The sequence below is a fragment of the Cervus canadensis genome, chromosome 6 (assembly GCF_019320065.1).
Source record: "Cervus canadensis isolate Bull #8, Minnesota chromosome 6, ASM1932006v1, whole genome shotgun sequence".
Classification (NCBI taxonomy): domain Eukaryota; kingdom Metazoa; phylum Chordata; class Mammalia; order Artiodactyla; family Cervidae; genus Cervus; species Cervus canadensis.
The window spans coordinates 82,827,877-82,844,925 of record NC_057391.1 but is presented as its reverse complement, the minus strand read 5'-3'; the positions used below and the strand labels follow the sequence as shown (position 1 = coordinate 82,844,925).

General features: G+C 48.6%; 1 long non-coding RNA gene across 2 annotated transcripts; it reads right to left on the bottom strand.

Moving 5' to 3' along the window:
* Positions 1-10,534: 10,534 nt before the first annotated feature.
* Positions 10,535-16,830, bottom strand: LOC122444159. 2 transcript variants are annotated; one of them, XR_006270183.1, is made up of 4 exons: positions 16,714-16,830; positions 13,905-14,070; positions 13,531-13,786; positions 10,535-12,094 (listed from the first exon to the last, which is right to left on the bottom strand). It is a non-coding gene; the product is annotated as an uncharacterized LOC122444159 (long non-coding RNA). The 2 variants fall into 2 exon arrangements; XR_006270184.1 differs by lacking the exon at positions 16,714-16,830 and adding an exon at positions 14,251-14,369.
* Positions 16,831-17,049: the final 219 nt, after the last annotated feature.

The window sequence follows — 17,049 nt, the reverse complement described above, 5'->3', positions numbered from 1 at the left end:
CCGCACAGCAATGAAGACCCAGCACGGCCAATAAACTAATACATAAATAAATAAAATAGAGATTTTCCAGCTCAGGGGCCAGCTTGGCCTGGAGCTTTTTCATCTTTGCTGTTCCTTTGCCAATCTTGCAAGCCCTCATTTCAGCTTCCTCCCAGTCCATGAAACTTCTAGAAAGAACCTCACCAGCAAATGACAGTTATGATCTGCTCTGGAAGCCCCGTCCTGGTATGAATATGTCCACCAACGCCCAGTTAAGGAAAAGGAAATTCACGAGTGGAGAGAGAAGAAAATCTTGGATGCCTCATTAGCAGCACCTCCTGAGAAGCTTCATCTCACCTCCTTTGGTGTCAAAGTGAAGCAAGAAGAAACACCTTCCCTCCCTGTCTCCAGGAACAGAACTTGAGAGGCATCCACAGACTGGGCGCCATTTCCATTTCCCAGGCCATATTAAAACTTCTGGAGACATCAAGCTGCAAGAAGGTTAGGCCTTCGCTGTCTCCCTGAGCAGTACACAATAAATCAATATGAGCACAAATGAGCTTGAGGAAGTCCTTCAACGTTTTGAATTTTCCCATCACTACTGTGGTGAAGTTCTGTGTGTTTTGAAATATGTAAAATTCTTAAATGCTTTTCTTCTTTGCCTGTCCCTAAGGGTGGGTTTGGTCTTGCCTGTATCTGTATCCAGCCCAGATGAACTTCCTGTCCCCCACCAGGCCTGCCCCATGCTGAAGCTGCAGAGGGTGGCTCCAGGTTGACCTTGAGGATGTCAGGGGTCGGTACAGGAGAACAGGCCTGGTGTGGGGTCGGGGAGGATGTCACATAGTTAAGCTCAGGGCTGATGGGGAACGAAATAATTAGGGATCAGGAAGGGCAGGGTCTTGGATGAACCTTGGGACAGATCTTTCTCCTTGGCTAGGGTAGCTCGGCTTAGAAAATCAAACTTGAATCAAATTAACAGATAGATGCTGAGGTCCATTGCAGGCAAAAATCTAGGCTAGAGTGTGAGGCTGGAAGTGGGATCTAATTATGCCTGGAGGTAGCAGCCTCGGGCTCCTCTGACCTGGGGGCGGATCAGATGGTGGGATGGAATGGTCAGGTGCCCACTGTAAGGCTGTCCATCAGCTCAGGTCCATTCCCTCCAGTAAGTGTTGGAGGATCCTTCCTTCCTTACAGATGGGCAAACGGAAGCCAAGGTCACACACGTCCAGTGAGGGAAGAGCCTGGCCTTCTAGCTAAGTCAGTGTGGAGATTTCGCCTCGCAGTGATCCTCTGGATCCAGAGCTGGGGCCCCTCATGGGTGAATCTTACCATCACCTGGCTCCTTCTGAGGCTGGAGGGAAAGGGGAACAGCCTACAGTCCTTTCTGTCATAACTGCATATTTAGTCCTACTAAGTGAAGTGAAAGTCGCTCAGTCGTGTCTGACTCTTTGCGAGCCCATGGACTATATAGTTCATGGAATCCTCCAGGCCAGAATGCCGGAATGGGTAGCCTTTCCCTTCTCCAGGGGACTATGGGTTAGGCACCCAGGTAAATGCTTCAAATATATGGTCTCATCCCCACAGCTGCATTTTGCAAAATGGGCCTCATTTTGCAGACACACTCAGAAGGGGAAAGGGACCTGCCCAGGGTGACACAGAAAGCAAGTGGTGGGGCCGTCTGGCCCATGAGTGCGTGTGCAGAGCCCATCTGGCTTCCAGCTAAAACCCAGGTCACAGCTTCTAGCGCAGTGACTAGTGTGTTGTGAGCAAGAAATAAGCAACTGGTCAAAGAATGAATACATGAATGATTGTGCAACTCCTTCTGGTCCCAAATCTGTGTTCTTTCCTGGGTTTCCACCTAGTCTGGGTATCTGGAAGCTGAAGGCAAAAGCCCTGGGTCTTCCTGGTGGGAGAGGTGCCCAGGGGGGCTGGTGAGAGTGCCCTGGGGGAGGGGCTGCAGCAGCCTTGGTGTCACCCCTGGCCCTGCGCAGCCGCTCCTGCTGGCCACGTGCAGTCCCAGAGGACCCCGGAAGGAAGGGGTTCACCGGAAAATAAACATATGGGCTGTACATCCAGTGATTCAGAAGATCCTGCTGTGCCCGCCTCCCTCTCCCCCAACCTTGCTGTTGCCATGACAACCGACCTCACCAAACTGGAGCTCGCTGAGGCATCCCAATTAACCCTTTTCCGACACAGCAGGGCCCTCTGTCACACCAGGTCGCCTGTCTACGTGGCCTGAATGCCACTAAAAGATGCAGGGTGGCGCTGTGGGCAGAAGTGGGGGTTTTAGGGGCCCGAAGGCCTGGGTTGATTTTGGGGGCCAACTGTGTGAACAGTCCGGGACCCTCCCGGGGTTGCTGTAAGGGTTTGATGAGGAACGCACGGTAATACCTAGCGGGATCCTCGGCTCAGTTAAGGCGACTCACAGGAGGAGTGCTCTGTGCCCAGATCCAGCCTGCTCCTGTTACTGCAGGGCCCCAGGGCACGTCAGTGGGAGGGCACACACCATCACAGTCACACAGAGCGGTGATTCATCTGGAAAAAAAAGGAAGCCCACAGCCACTCAAACTGTATGAAGCCTGGAGGTTGCCCTGGGAGATCCCCATCAAATAGCCCATTCATTCCACCTTGAACTCGAACCTCTCAAGGTCCCCCTGGGCTCTGGGACTCCCAGAAAGGGGACGGGTCAATGCACCCAGAGAGCGGGGCTGAGTGGGGTGAGGGGAGAAGGTGGGGCAGGGCCTGGAATTCTGGAAGTCCAGTTGGCAAAAGTGAGTATGGGGCCACCTGCTGTCAACTCCAGTAGAGCCAACGGGACCCTAAGGGAAGTGACAGCAGAAAGCCCAACGAACAAGGCCATATTAATGGTCACTGTTTACTAAGGGTCAGCCAGGGGCTAGAGTGATCAACGCAAATGAGGCCATATTCCCCCTGCCCTCCACTGCTTAAAGCCCTTTGATGGGTCCTCCCTGCTGTTGTCACCGGGACCCAAACCCTCCGTACAGCCCACCAGACCCTCATGTCCCGGCCCCTGCCCACCTCTCAGCTGACTTTGCGCTCAGCCACTCTGCCCCCAGCATTCAGGCTTTCTTTGGCTTTTGTCTTGTTGGCCTCACCATGCAGCTTGTGGGATCTTGGTCCCCCTGCTAAGGACTGAACCCAGAACCTCAACAGTCCTAGCCATCAGGGAAACCCCTGGTTTGTTTTTTTTAAATTTCCAGACAAACTGTGCTTCTCCAGCCTCAGAGCTTTTGCACATGTAGATGCCTTTACCTGGATGCGCATTTACCAGCTTTCCCCAGTTTTATCAGTTCTAAGAGACACGCTTAAAAAGACCAACTTGTACTCTGAGATAATTGCGGACTACATAAAAATTGCAAAAAGTAGTACAAATAATTGCCATAATTCCTTCACTGAGTTTCCCCCTTCGTTGGTTTTTAGCATGCTTACATTTGTCCTGGTGTGTTGGATGCTAGAGCCATTTTTGTGTATTTCTGCCCAACTCCCTGTGCAGTGACTTCATGTTGGCGGCTTGAAACTAAGTGGTGTGGAGGCAGAGAATTTACAGAACAGAAACTAGTAATCAGGGACTTTCCCCCTAGGAAATGCTGTTAAACATTTACCACCATGCTACCCTTGCATCAGTCTCTTTTCTTTCTCTGTGTGTGGGGGTGGGGGGGGCTTCCTAAGGCCCACTTGACGTCACACTCCAGAATGTCTGGCTCTAGGTAAGTGATCACACCCTCATGGTTATCTGGGTCATTAAGATCTTTTTTGTATAGTTCTTCTGTGTATCTTGGCACCTCTTCTTAATATCTTCTGCTTCTGTTAGGTCCGTATCGTTTCTGTCCTTTATTGTTCCCATCTTTGCATGAAATGTTCCCTTGGTATCTCTCATTTTCTTGAAGAGATCTCTAGTATTTCCCATTCTATTTTTTTCCTCTGAAACAGTTTCTTTGCACTGATCACTGAGGAAGGCTTTCTCATCTCTCCTTGCTATTCTTTGCAACTCTGCATTCAGATGATTTATCTTTCCTTTTCTCCCTTGCCTTTAGCTTCTCTTCTTTTCTCAGCTATTTGTAAGGCCTCCTCAGACAACCATTTTGCCTTTTGCATTTCTTTTTCTTGGGGATGGTCTTGATCACCACCTCCTGTACAATGTCAGTAACCTCCGCCCATAGTTTTTCAGGCACTCTTATCAAATCTAATCCCTTGAATCTATTTGTCACTTTCACTGTATAATCATAAGGGATTTGATTTAGGTCATACTTGAATGGTTTGGTGGTTTTCCCTACTTTCAAACATCTTCAAATGTCCTAACAATGTCCTTTATAGCAAAAAAGAAAAAATTTCTGCTGTGTGTATTATGTAAATATCTTGTTTTGTATCCCCTGCTAGTTATAGCATCCATTTATAATTCTTTCCTAAAGAACATTCTTTCCTTCCCCATTCATTTGTTTATTCATTAATTTATTTATATCAGGATGAACTCATGGATTCTTCTTTTGTTTTTTTGGGTTATAACCTAGAAGTCTCATGATTTATTTCAGTGCTCAAATTATGCCAGATTTGTCCAGGAGAAACCATTTCAGGCTGGCTCCATTCTTATTGACATGTCCTTGTTATTATTTTTTCCTTTAAGCACATCATCACTTTCTGGCACAACAAAACGTTCCAGGGTCATCTTATACTTTGCCTGAGTGAGCTCTGGAATTGGCTGTTTTCCCAAAGTGCCATGGTTCCTTTTAGTGGAGAATGGCATTTAGAAACCAATGTCTGGGAAATGGGGTGCTCTATGCTTCTGAGGAAGATGCATCTGTTAAATTTCTGACAACAGGATGCACTTTACAGACTATGGTGTGTACTGATTCTCTGGTCTGGCATTTGACTCTTTTTCCTTCTGGCTACTTTTCTATTCAACCTGAAGCTGAGCTCAGCAGTGAGTCCTCTGCCAGGACTCCTTTCCCACCCTTCCAGCCCTTTTCTTTGCCCAGTTCACACACCCTTCTGTCCTGTCTCCCTTTTCCACTGAACCACAGCCAGGGAGCCCATCTTCTACCAACTCTGCCTGGAGATTTTACACCAAGCAAGCTTGCTGCAGGGCAAAGTGGATTTCTCTTGGATTTTACCGTATTCTGATCTCTGCCTTTACAAATCTTTTTTGTTTGAAATTGGGTGGAAAATAGGAAACTCCTCTGGGGCTGAAGGAAAGTCTAAAAGAGTTTTTTTCAGTAAGCACAAAATAACATTTCTAAAGGTGAGAATGCTCTGTGTCATGGTTAATTAGTAAAATTTTTCTTTCTTGGTGATATCTAAAATAATATTATTTTAGGGGACTTCCCAGGTGGTCCAGTGGTTAAGAATCTGCCTGCCGGTGCAGGGGACACGGGTTCGATCCCTGGTCTGGGAAGATTCCACATGCCACAGGGCAACTAAGCCCTTGTGCCACAATTACTGAAGTCTGTGTGCCCTAGAGCTCATGCTCTGCAACAAGAGAAGCCACCACAATGAGAAGCCCGCGTATCACAACTAGAGTAGCACCCACTCCCTGAAACTAGAGAAACGAAGACCCAGCACAGCCAAAACTAAATACATTAAAGAATTTAAAGTTATTTTAAAAATAAATAAATAAAGTAATAGTGCTTTAGATTCAGTGAAAAAGATCCCACCTGTTATCCTTCAGAACAGATCTCCTAGTTCTTCCTCATGAGTGTTTTTCCTCCATAGCAGTCAGCACAATCGGTAACAGATTTTGGGGTCACCATTGGTTCATAAGGGCTTCCCTGGTGGCTCAGACAGTAAAGAATCTGCCTGCAATGTGAGAGACCTGGGTTCAATCCCTGGGTCAGGAAGATGCCCCTGGAGAAGGGAATGGCAATCCACTTCAGTATTCTTGCCTGGAGAATCTCATGGACAGAGAAACCTGGTGGGCTACAGTCCATGGGGTCGCAAAGAGCTGGACCTGACTGAGTGACTAACACTTTCACCTTCACTGGTTAATATCTGTCAGAGCTGTATCATCAATGCCTGGCACATTGATGCTTAGTAAAACTTTGTTGAATGAATGCCTGAATTAATTTTATCTTCTCAATAATCTGCGAAACAGAGATGACTTTTTCTACTTTACTGATGGGGAAACTGAGGCTCCAAGAGCCAAGGTTTGTTTAACGTTGTTGCCCTAGTAACTGGTGGAATGGGACTTCAAATCTGAATTTGTTAGAATCTAACATGCGTGCAAAGCGTTTCAATGGAGGAGATGCTTTTAGTGGAGAATTGAATTGAGTTTTTATTCCCATGATGAGTTTTGCCGCTGAAGGAGTTTCTAAATTCTTAGAAATTAGGGCAGCACAAAAATGATCCAAAGGAGGACACAGAACAGGGACTGGTGCTGCAAAAGTGGCCACGAGGGGCCCTCTGGGGGACCATAACCACTCATCTCATTGTTTGCCATATTCCCACTGGAGTATGGAAGGGCCAGGCAGAGGTAGGCGCCAGGGACTTGACCTCAACCATGAACCCCATCCCCCAGCTCCAGCTGGCTAGCTCTGGGCCCCGCCAGGGTGCCTTCTATGGCAGAAGACACTTCTCTCAAGGGCTCTACCATCCCACCTTCCCTGCCTCCTACACGTGCCCAGCAGTTGGGCGGAATGGAGGTTACACCTCTGCTTTGAAGATGGGGAAACTGAGTCTCCAAGGATAGAAATACTCACCAGAGAGGATGTTTCGCCATCTGTACAGTGGGAGGATTGGACTTGGTGATATCCAAGGTGGTTTCTCCAGTTCTCCAGATAGTGGTTTAATGGCCAATGGCCTCCTCCCACACCTCCCCTCCTCCCAACATCGGGGCTTTCCTGCCCTCCTCCCAGGGGAAACAGTGCTTCCATCCAATTGCTTCCCTTTGAACTGACAGAATCAAAACACAATCCTCATTTACATTTCAAAGGCGGCAGTGCCTGATCTGGATCAGACACGCCATCCACCTGGTCTCTGAAAGTCCCTGTCCTGGCCTGGCAGCTGGGTTGGCCTCTCAAGAGATGAGTAAAGCACTTTTGGAGACAATTTGAGAGGTGCTGAAAGACATTTCCACTTCTAAACAGATGTCTCCTAGAAATACCACAAAGTACAATAGCTACTCACACTTCCACGTGTATACATGTTAGATGCCAGGTACTCATTAAATCCTTTACCACAACCCTGTGAGGTGGGTGTTATTTCCCCATTTTACAGATGAGGACACGGAGGCACCAGAAGGTCAAACAACTTGTCCAAAGTCAAGATGGAGAATTTGAACTTCCTGCGTGCAGGTGCATGACCACTGCACGTCACTACCCCTGAAATTCCATTCTTGGCTCTCATTTGGAAGGCAAACACCAGTGAAGATAGCCTTGAAACACCAGCAACTCAATGAAAAGCTAGACGGGACCAGTGATGCTTTAGGGATTTCAGGCCCCGGGCAGCCTCTGGGCGGCTCCACCCCCAGCCTGCCCCTCCCCTCCTCACTGCCCCAGGGCCAGCCTTACACATGCCTGCGCCTGCAACACAGGTGAGAGGGGCTGCAGGTGGGCTGGAGATCACCTCGGTTTTCAGACAGGCCTGGGGTTCCCAGTGTCATGAAATGTCAAGGTCAGGGCCCCAGCCTGTTCTTCCTGAGGGCCCTGGGATTGCTGGGTCATATGGGAACTCTAATTTTTAGTTTTCTAAGAGACCTCCACACTGTTTTCCATAGCTGCTGCACCAATTTACATTCCCGCCAACAGTGCAGGGGGGTTCCCTCCTCTCCACATTTTCTGCAGCATTTATTATTCATGGACTTTTGGAAGATAGCCGTTTGGATTGGTGTGAGGTGATACCTCACTGTGGTTTAGCTTTGCATTTCTCTAATAATTAGCAATGTTGAGCATCTTTTCACATACCTGTTGGCCATCTCTATGTGTTCTTTAGAAAGATACCTGTTTAACTCTTCTGCCCCAGCACTACTATCTGAACCTCTGTTCCATGCAAGAAGCTCACAGACTGAAACCCTGACAGTCCTGGTAGAGGAAACGGGTTGGCATTTAAAGTTCACTCAGTCATTATGTTTAGCAGCGTCTACCATGTGCCAGGTGCTGGGGAGACAGCAGTGAACAGATGAAGTCTTTGCTGTCAGGGAAGCACCAACCATAGACGACAGGAGGCCCTCTTTGGGGGCCTTTGTGTCTTTCTGCCCCTGTTGGTGGTGAACAGGTGTCCCTGGCTCCCTCTCCCTGACCTTGAGAGCCTGGGGAACAGAGGCCAGATTCAGGGCTGCTCACTGAACACTTGTTTTCTACAGAGTCCCCTTTAGCTGGGCCTGGTCCTCCACCTGTCCCAGTGCCTCTGGCTTTTTCCCCTGGGCAGCTGTCCCTCTTGACCCCCCTCCTTCCATCTTGCCTGCCTCCCTCTCTCCCCTACCTTGGGGGCACTGGCTGTGGTTCTCAATCCTGGCTGGTCATCCGCGTCCTTGGAAGCAACTTCAGAAAGCCCAGGACTCACCTGGCATAGTCAAGACTCTGCAGGTGCAAGAGTGGGGTCCTGGTTTCTGATATCTTTCTGAGGCCATTCCAGGTTGAGATCTAGGCTCCAAGGGTCCACAGGGAAGCCCCCAGAGTGATTTCCCCAGCTTTGACTTGGTGCAGTGATGCGCTGTCAGACAGGGGCTTCGGGAGGAGACTGACTGGGCATCTCAAGGCCAGGTCAGAGGAATCAGGACTGAGCCCAGCAGGTCCAGAGAGGGATGCTCAGTTGTGAGGCTGATCTCCAGGAGGGGAGTGGGGGTGGGCACCCTCTGGCTCCTCCCTAGCCCTCTCCCAGAGCTCTCTGTCCTCAAGGCTGCAGAGGGATCCTGTAGCACAGGTCAGGGAAGAGGAGGGGTGAGGCGTGGAGCAGTAGGTAGGGACAGGTAGGTAGGGACAGCTCTGTCTTCTCTCTCTCCTTCCCCTGTTAAGTCCTGCTCATCTCTCAAGGCACAGTTCTAATTTCACCTCCTCCAGGAAAGCTTCCCTTATTACCCAGATGAAAACCAACCCATCAGTTCTTCATAGGACTTCCCCAAGGATTTCCTTGGGATTCACTCTGTATACTTGACTCATCAAACTGAGATTGGGAAATGACTCTGAAGCTAGTCCACTCTCCTCTACTTGAGGCAGGCCTCCATGTATACATCTCACGCACATGTACCCCTCAGCCTGAGGTCAGAGCCCCCCACATTTGGGGCCACCTGCAGGTATAGGAGCTTGGTTCCTTTGGCCACATTGCTCCTCTGGGGTGGGGGCAGGGCCTGGAAGACTGGGAGCATGGCCTCCTTGGGCCCTCTGGCCCCATGCCAGGACTCTGAAGACTTTTCCTGGGAGAACCAGGGGCAGGTTTGGCCCATCCAGAGGGGCTGGACACTTCAACCAGGACACCTGCCGTGTGACTCTGGGCAACCAGCCCTCTTTGTGGATATGTAGGGTGTGGGGCGGATACCAACCAGCGTTCTTGGCCTTCCCCATGAGCAGAAATTGACGAGAGGCCAGAGAAGAAATTTAGGCCAGGCTTACTAGGGATACTGAACCAGGTATAGGACAGAGGGATAACAAATAACAGGTCCCCTTGCTGGCTCCCTGAGGTGGGGGTGAGCCCTGGGGTGAGGGTAGGGGGGTGTCTGGGGGTTGGGTGTGAGGGGTAGCTTAGGTGGTTTGCCCATCCCTTTGTGGTGTTGAGTGTTAGGGGGGCTTGCCCAGTACCCTGCTTTTGCTCCCAACACCCAGTTTTGTTTTGCTCCTGGCTCTTCAGAAATGACAGTTGTTTTTTGTGTGTGTGTGTCTTTTTGTATCTTTTTGGTCCAGCATTTGCCCCAACTGTGCACACACAGGGTTATTTTTAGTCCCATATAATTTCTTTGTATGTTTGTAGCTGGAGGAGAGCTGTGTCCAGGTGCAAGCCTTGCAGCTCTGCAGTGAAGGGTCCCAGGTCCCAGTCTGGGAAGGTTTCCCTGGGTCTCATTGCCAGACGAGGGAAGGATCAAGGGGCTTCTTCCCCCCACATGGAGTATAAGAAAAGCCCCATCCAAAAACAAGCAAAGAAGCGCAATGAAGATTCTGAATTTCCCCACTCTGACCTTTTCATTTTTTTAAATATCACATTTGAAATGTTTTTTTTTTTTTCCTGGCTTTTTTGGGTGTCTTGCTTTGCTGGTGACCTCAGCAGTGCATGTTATTTTGTGTGCTGGGAAATCTGGCTTTTGGTGGTGTGTGGGGGTACAGGTTTCTACGTATGGGTTACATTAATATATGCACGCAGCCTATATGCACACACACACAAATCACACCAGACCGTGTTGAATCAGTGGTTCTCAGCCCTGCCTAGGGAGTAACAAAAATCCCAGCGCTGCAGTTAAAATAAATCAGAACCACGAGGAGCAGGCCCAGGTGTCAGCAGTTCGCAAATCTCCCCAGGTGATCCCCCCCATGCCATCACAGCCAAGAAGCTCTGATACAGATGGCAGCTTTCTGACGGAGTGCCTTTATTGAACAGTTAACAAGAGTGAGCATTCAGACTGAAATTAAGGGACAACACTTGGAAAGAAGCAGATGGCAAAAAGGCTTGGCCTGGATGCAGTGTTCTCACCTTGGAACAAGACCATCTCTGCGGTCCCACCCAAATCTTAGAAAATGCTTTGGCTGCAATGGATATGCGTAAGGAGGAGAGGAAGGCCTCCTGGGAGAGCCCAGGCCCCCTCTCTAGAGGCTCACAGGTCCTGGAGTCCTGAGTATCCATAGCTGCTTCCTTTTTTAAACCAAGAAGTATAAACCAAGGGGACTCCTGCCCACCTCCCACAGGAGCAGACAGCAGCCCGTCTGAGCTGCTGGGGAGCAAGGATTAGGGAGAGATTAGTGAGTGTGGTTTAGAGGGGCTCTGGAGCCTTGCAGCCAGCTCAGAAGCCTCAGGTCCAAAGATAGCAAACAGGAGAAGATGAGACAGCATGTGGAAGGGAGGGGGCAATGCGGGAGAGGGGATAGTTGGAAGGCTGATGCTTGGGCCATGAAAAAAATCATTTATTAGCTCCTAATTTTTTAAAAAAGTTTTAATTACAAAGCTAAGATATCTTTATAAAAACATGGACAATATTGAAGCATACAGATGAAAAATGAAAAGTTCTTTTTCACCTTCCATTTCCTCCCGAATTCTACTTTCCACTATCATCATTTTGGCATGTATGCTTTCAGACCATTTTCTATATATACGTGTTTTCTATACACATTATTTTTATTGTTTAAAAAAAAAACTTGCATTATTCTCTACATATTATTTTGCAACTTGTATTTTAAACACTACACCACAGACATGTTCTGTCCCTGTTCCTAATTCAGAGTTACTTTATTCCTTTTGACAGCTGCCTAGAATTCCAGAGCCTGTTATGATTTATGGGACCGCTATGGTCAGCATACTTGTTCAACGGTTCTGTCAGATACCTTCCTAAAAGTGGAATGGCTAGTTCTGAAGGTCTGTGCTTTCCTAAATGGGATGGATTTTGTCCAGTCATCTCCCCCAGATCCTTTGCAGACCCACCGATATTATCCGTACACCCACTATGTTATCCTCCTCATAACCTCATCCGCACTGGGTATTACCAATTTCTTATATGTTTCCCAAAGTAAACAGAGGAGTGTTGTTAATAAAGCTTAAACAAAATACAGTCCCATGAGGCTTAACCTCCAGTTTCCTGTCTTCCAGATGGGGAGGGCAAGGGAAGTGGTGTCTGTCAGCTGCTTGCTGGGAGAAGCAGGAGACTGTGATGGGGTTGCCGCCCTCCCAGAGCGGAGCCGGAGCCCTCGAGGCGGTTGGGTGAGGGGCTCCATGACAAAGGGCTTCCTGTCCCAGCACGTAGCTGGGACCCAACAGCCCCACCTAGGGGGTCACAAAGGTGGGAAAATGCCATGTGTCAGGACAGGTCACCTGAATCCAAACGGTCTCAGCTCAAGTGCCTGCCCGCTCTGCAGTCCCTCGCGGCTCCTTTCAGCCTCTGTCCCCACCTATTAGTGGAGGTGATAGGAGTGCTCTTCCTCAGCTCCTGGGAAGAGGATTAAGCAAACTGGATACTTGTGCAGAACAGTGCCTGGCAAGAAATGTTAGAGTGGGGTGAGTTTCCAGTTGATAAGCTAGTCCCCACAGCATACACACCCCTACCCAACCCTACCCTAACTCCCCAGCACACACTCACAGGGTCCAACTTCTCTCCTCTGGGGTAACCACTGTTAACAGTTTGGTGCATATCATTCGACTTCTAGGAACATCTAGACACACGACTTTCCCACTGAGTGCATGCAGGTATATGTGACAATTATTAAATTGTCCCGTGTGCACACTCTCTCCCTTATGAGTCTTCTTTTTAAATTTTTTTTTAAACTAACTTTATTTTCTGCACAGGTATTATATACACATAGTATAAAATTCAAAAAGCTAAGAGGGTAGACAGTGAAAAATTAGCATTCTTCTCTCCTCAGTTCCCTCACTATTTAAGTTCTTATTGTTATCAATTTCTTGAGTATACTTCAAGAGATACTTCAAGCATTTTAAGAAACATATTCGCTCAGACTTTTATTTTTTCTCACACAAATGGTAGCATACTTGACAGAATCTTCTCCACCCTTTTTTTTCACCTAATGAAATATCTTGAAATATCTATATCTTTTTATATCACCACATGTAGAGTTTTTAAAAAAAATTTGGGCTGCATAGAATTGTACCATTAGAAGTATCATCACTTCTTTAATCTGTTTTTAAGGAAACTGAGATTTTAAAATATTTGGCTTATTAATAAACTATAATAATTATCCTTATAAGGAATCATCTTTATAAAGCCAAAGAAAACCTAGCTAAAATTGACTTAAACTGATAAACAAACAGTTTGAAGACTCACTAACTGCGCACTGACTTCTGTTCAGCCCCTTAATTTCCCTGCAGACCTGGCTCTCTGACTCTTTCTGTCCTTTGATATGTGGACTTTCTCTTTAGGGTCCTTCACCTCCACCAGCTTCACCTTCACCAACTCTAGAGTCTTCCTGGGTAGAACAAAAAGGCTGCCACAGTACTAGACCTCTCTCCTCAGATCACACCATCCAAGGCAAGGCAGAATGTGTCCCCTGTATCTTCTACAGGAGAGGAAGGAAGTAACTTGTCCCCCGAAACCCTGCAAACCACAAGCATCTGCTACATTCTCCTATCACTTGCACTTTTCATTTTAATAGTCTATCAGGAACATTGCTCCTATAGATACATCTATTTCTTTTTTTTTCAATGATTTCTTGTACTTAATTGTGTGGAGTTACCATGGCTCCTTTACTCGCTTTCTCTCTGATAGACATTTAGGCATTTCTGTTTAAAAAAAAATAACTTAATGCTGAAATGAATGTCTGTACCAGCTAGGATGCAGTTCTTTAACAAAGACCCACAGTAACAGGTGCTTAAACGAGTTCTCTTTTCAGTTTCAGTAGGTGTTTAAGCATTCATGGTGGACAGGGTGGCTCTGCTTTAGTCAAGGATGCAAATTACCTTTATCTCGATGCCCTCGTCTATGTGGTTGAAGAAGACTTAACACCATGTTTTCCGGGTCCACATTCCAGCCATCGGAAGTGGAAGAGAGGAAAAACGGAAGATCACTTCCCCCCAAGCACACAGCCCACATGGTGCACATCACTTTTGCTCACACCCACTTTTGCCACAACTTGGTCACATGGCCACACCTCACTGGAAATGGAATCTTTATACCGAGTAGGATGTGCCCCTCAAAAAGTTGGGGGTTCTATCGCTAAAAGAGGAGAAAATAAATTATGGAATAATTAGCTACCTCTGCGACAACATCCTTACACCTTTTCTTATCAACAGCCCTGTATTTGGGGGGGATTGAATTCTTTTTATTTATTTACTTGGCTGCGTTGGGTCTTAGCACGCGGGATCCTCATTGCATCATGCGGGATCTTTCATGCAGTACACAGACTCTCTAGTTGTGGCTGGCGGGCTTCAGGAGTGGCTGTAGTTGCTCTGCGGCATGTGAGACCTTAGTTCCCCGAACAAGGATTGAACCCACGTCCCCTGAAATGCAAGGTGGATTCTTAACCACTGGACCACCAGGGATGTCCTGGATTGAAGTCTTTTTGATACCCTCCCCAAAATATTTATACCAGTGTGTGCTCCCACGGACAGCTCTCAGACTGATTTTTTGCCACCCCCTCAAACCTGCTGCAGCAGCCACCACCACGGCTGCAAGCTTACCCCAGTCCACTGCTGGCCGTGCCCATGGCGTGGGCTGGCGACTCTGACTGTCCGTGTGCCAATCTCCAGTTCTGTGACTGTCCTCAGTCTCTTGACTGTTCTCAATCTCCAGACTGTCCTCAGTTTCTTATCTATCAAATTAAGACACTTAACTCTAGTCTGGGTCTAAGAGAATCTCAGCTTCTCTTTCAGTCTTGGAGTTAGATCTGTGATGGAGGGAGTGCACCCCGGGAGGGGCAGCTTTGCATAAAATGACATTTAAACAGAGGGAGGTGGGAGGGGGGATCGGGATGGGGAATACGTGTAAATCTATGGCTGATTCATATCAATGTATGACAAAACCCACTGAAATGTTGTGAAGTAATTAGCCTCCAACTAATTAAAAAAATAAATAAATAAATAAACAGAGGGAGGTGATGGTCCTATCCTGCATGCTGGCAGAATATAGCCAGTGGGCCATGTTCGGATGATGCTACGTGCCAATAAAACTGTACTGTGGTCAGAAGAGCGCCCCATGGCAGAAACAGGCCCGAGAACAGAGGAAGAAAAGGATGCAGTGTTTAATCTAGGGACCAGGAGGCTGAATGTGGCTGGTGAATACTTCCTGGACCGACTCTGAAATGGGAGGGGGCAAGAGCCTGTTAGGTTCCACGTGGCCCCCAGCGGTGGCAGGTTTGGGCACAAAATGAGAAACAATCTCTTAAGACATGTAAAGCTATTTCAATGACACTTTACCGAAAGGTGAAGAGGATATTTGGGGCCCAGCAGGCCCCCTGCTGAGCTGACCTAGCCTCAGGCAGCTTGCCTCCCTCCCTGCTGCTCTCCAACCTCAAAACCAAAACTGCTCTCTGCCACCACCACCACCACCGAAACTGCTCTCACTATCAACACGTCCCTCAGACTCACGGAAGCTTTGCTGGCCTCACCTTCCTGCCTCCACAGCAGCAGGCCACACCCGGACCACATCCCTCCCCTGGAAGCGTTGGGTTTCCTCCAACCCATCCTGAGCTGTCCACCCCACCTCCTGCCGCTGCCTTCTGGCCCTGTGCTGGTGTGGTGTCCTCCGCCTGCAGCGACTTCTCTACTGTAGACCTTCACTGCTGCTCACACTGCACCTCACCCTGCCTTCCATTACCATCGTGTGTGGGTGGCAGTGCCAGTCTAGAATGGGGCACAGAGCAAGTAGTCAAAGGCTTAGTGTTCCACAGGCATGTAAAATTCAACTTGTCCAGAAGGACTTTGTCATCCACCCCCTCAGTTCAGTTCAGTCGCTCAGTCGTGTCCGACTCTTTGCAACCCCATGGACTGCAGCACACCAGGCCTCCCTGTCCATCACCAACTCCCAGAGTTTACTCAAACTCATGTCCACCACGTCAGTGATGTCATCCAACCATCTCATCCTCTGTCATCCCCTTTTCCTCCCGCCTTCAATCATTCCCAGCATCAGGGTCTTTTCCAATGAGTCAGTTCTTCGCATCACGTGGCCAAACTATTGGAGCTTCAGCATCAGTCCTTCCAATGAATATTCAGGGCTGATCTCCTTTAGGATGGACTGGGTGGATCTCCTTGCAGTCCAAGGGACTCTCAAGAGTCTTCTCCAACACCACAGTTCAAAAGCATCAATTCTTCGATGTTCAGCTTTCTTTATCGTCCACCTCTCACATCCATACATGACCACTGGAAAAACCATAGCCTTGACTAGATGGACCTTTGTATCCACCCCCTACCCTGCCACCCACCTCTTCTTCCGGTAGGGAACAGAGGACCACCATTTAAGCAAGAACTCTGGGTCACTCCTGCCTGCTTCCTTTCCCTAACCTCCATATTCTGCCTTCTCAGTATCTCTCAGGTCCATTCACTTCCTCCCACTGCAACTACCACCTCCTGACTCATTTCTCAGTGTACAGTCTTGACCTCTAACCCATTGATGCGGTTATGTCCCTCTGACTTAAGACCTTCCCAGGGCTCCCCATCACCCTCAGGACAGAATCCAAATGGCTTAGCAGGCTTTCAAGATTCTTTTAGATCTCCCTCCTTCCTGCCTTTGGGGACCCCAGTTCCTTACACTGCTCCCCTCTCGGTGGGCTCCAGCCAGCCTCACCAAAGGTGGTAGCACTCATAGGCAGCTCCTTTGGCTTGGAATTACGCCTCTCTTTCTTCCTCTGGCTAACAGCCAATTCCAAGGCCTTCAGGCCTCAGTGCAGACCTCTCCCCCCTCCAGGGACCCCTCCCTGGCTGCCCCAGAACGGCTTAGCTGTCCCCTCTCCGTGGCCTCCCTAGCACCGTGGACCAAGCCGCAGAGGCTTTGTGCACTGTTTCTAATCTCTTGATTGTGATTCTGTGTCATCAGGCTTCCAGAAGCTGGGTGTGCAGAACCTTGCCCGGGTCCCTAGCACCGATCACTGGAAGCCTGGGACAGAATGCGCTGGATAAAGATTTGTGGACCGGCGTTGAATCAAATACCTGACTAACTGGGAGCAGCTCAGGGCTTCAGCAGTGGCCCCCACGTTGAGAAAACAGCCAGGGCGCCAGGGTTAAGAAGCGGATGCAGAGTGGGAGCGACTAGAAAGTGAAAGTAAAGCTGAGCGGGCAGGAAAGCGCCCCAGAGGGTGCAGACTGGGGAGGAGGGGCCGGCCAAGAGTTCATTCAACCCAGTCTAGCCAGGGAGTCGGCGGCTTGTGCGGGGGTGGTGCTGTGGGCGGGGAAGCAAGCGAAATGAAACAGAGAGAAAAATGTGTTTTGTAATTAGTCATTGCCCCCTGGGGTGATGCTGGGAGTTTTCACCGGAGGTGGGTAGAC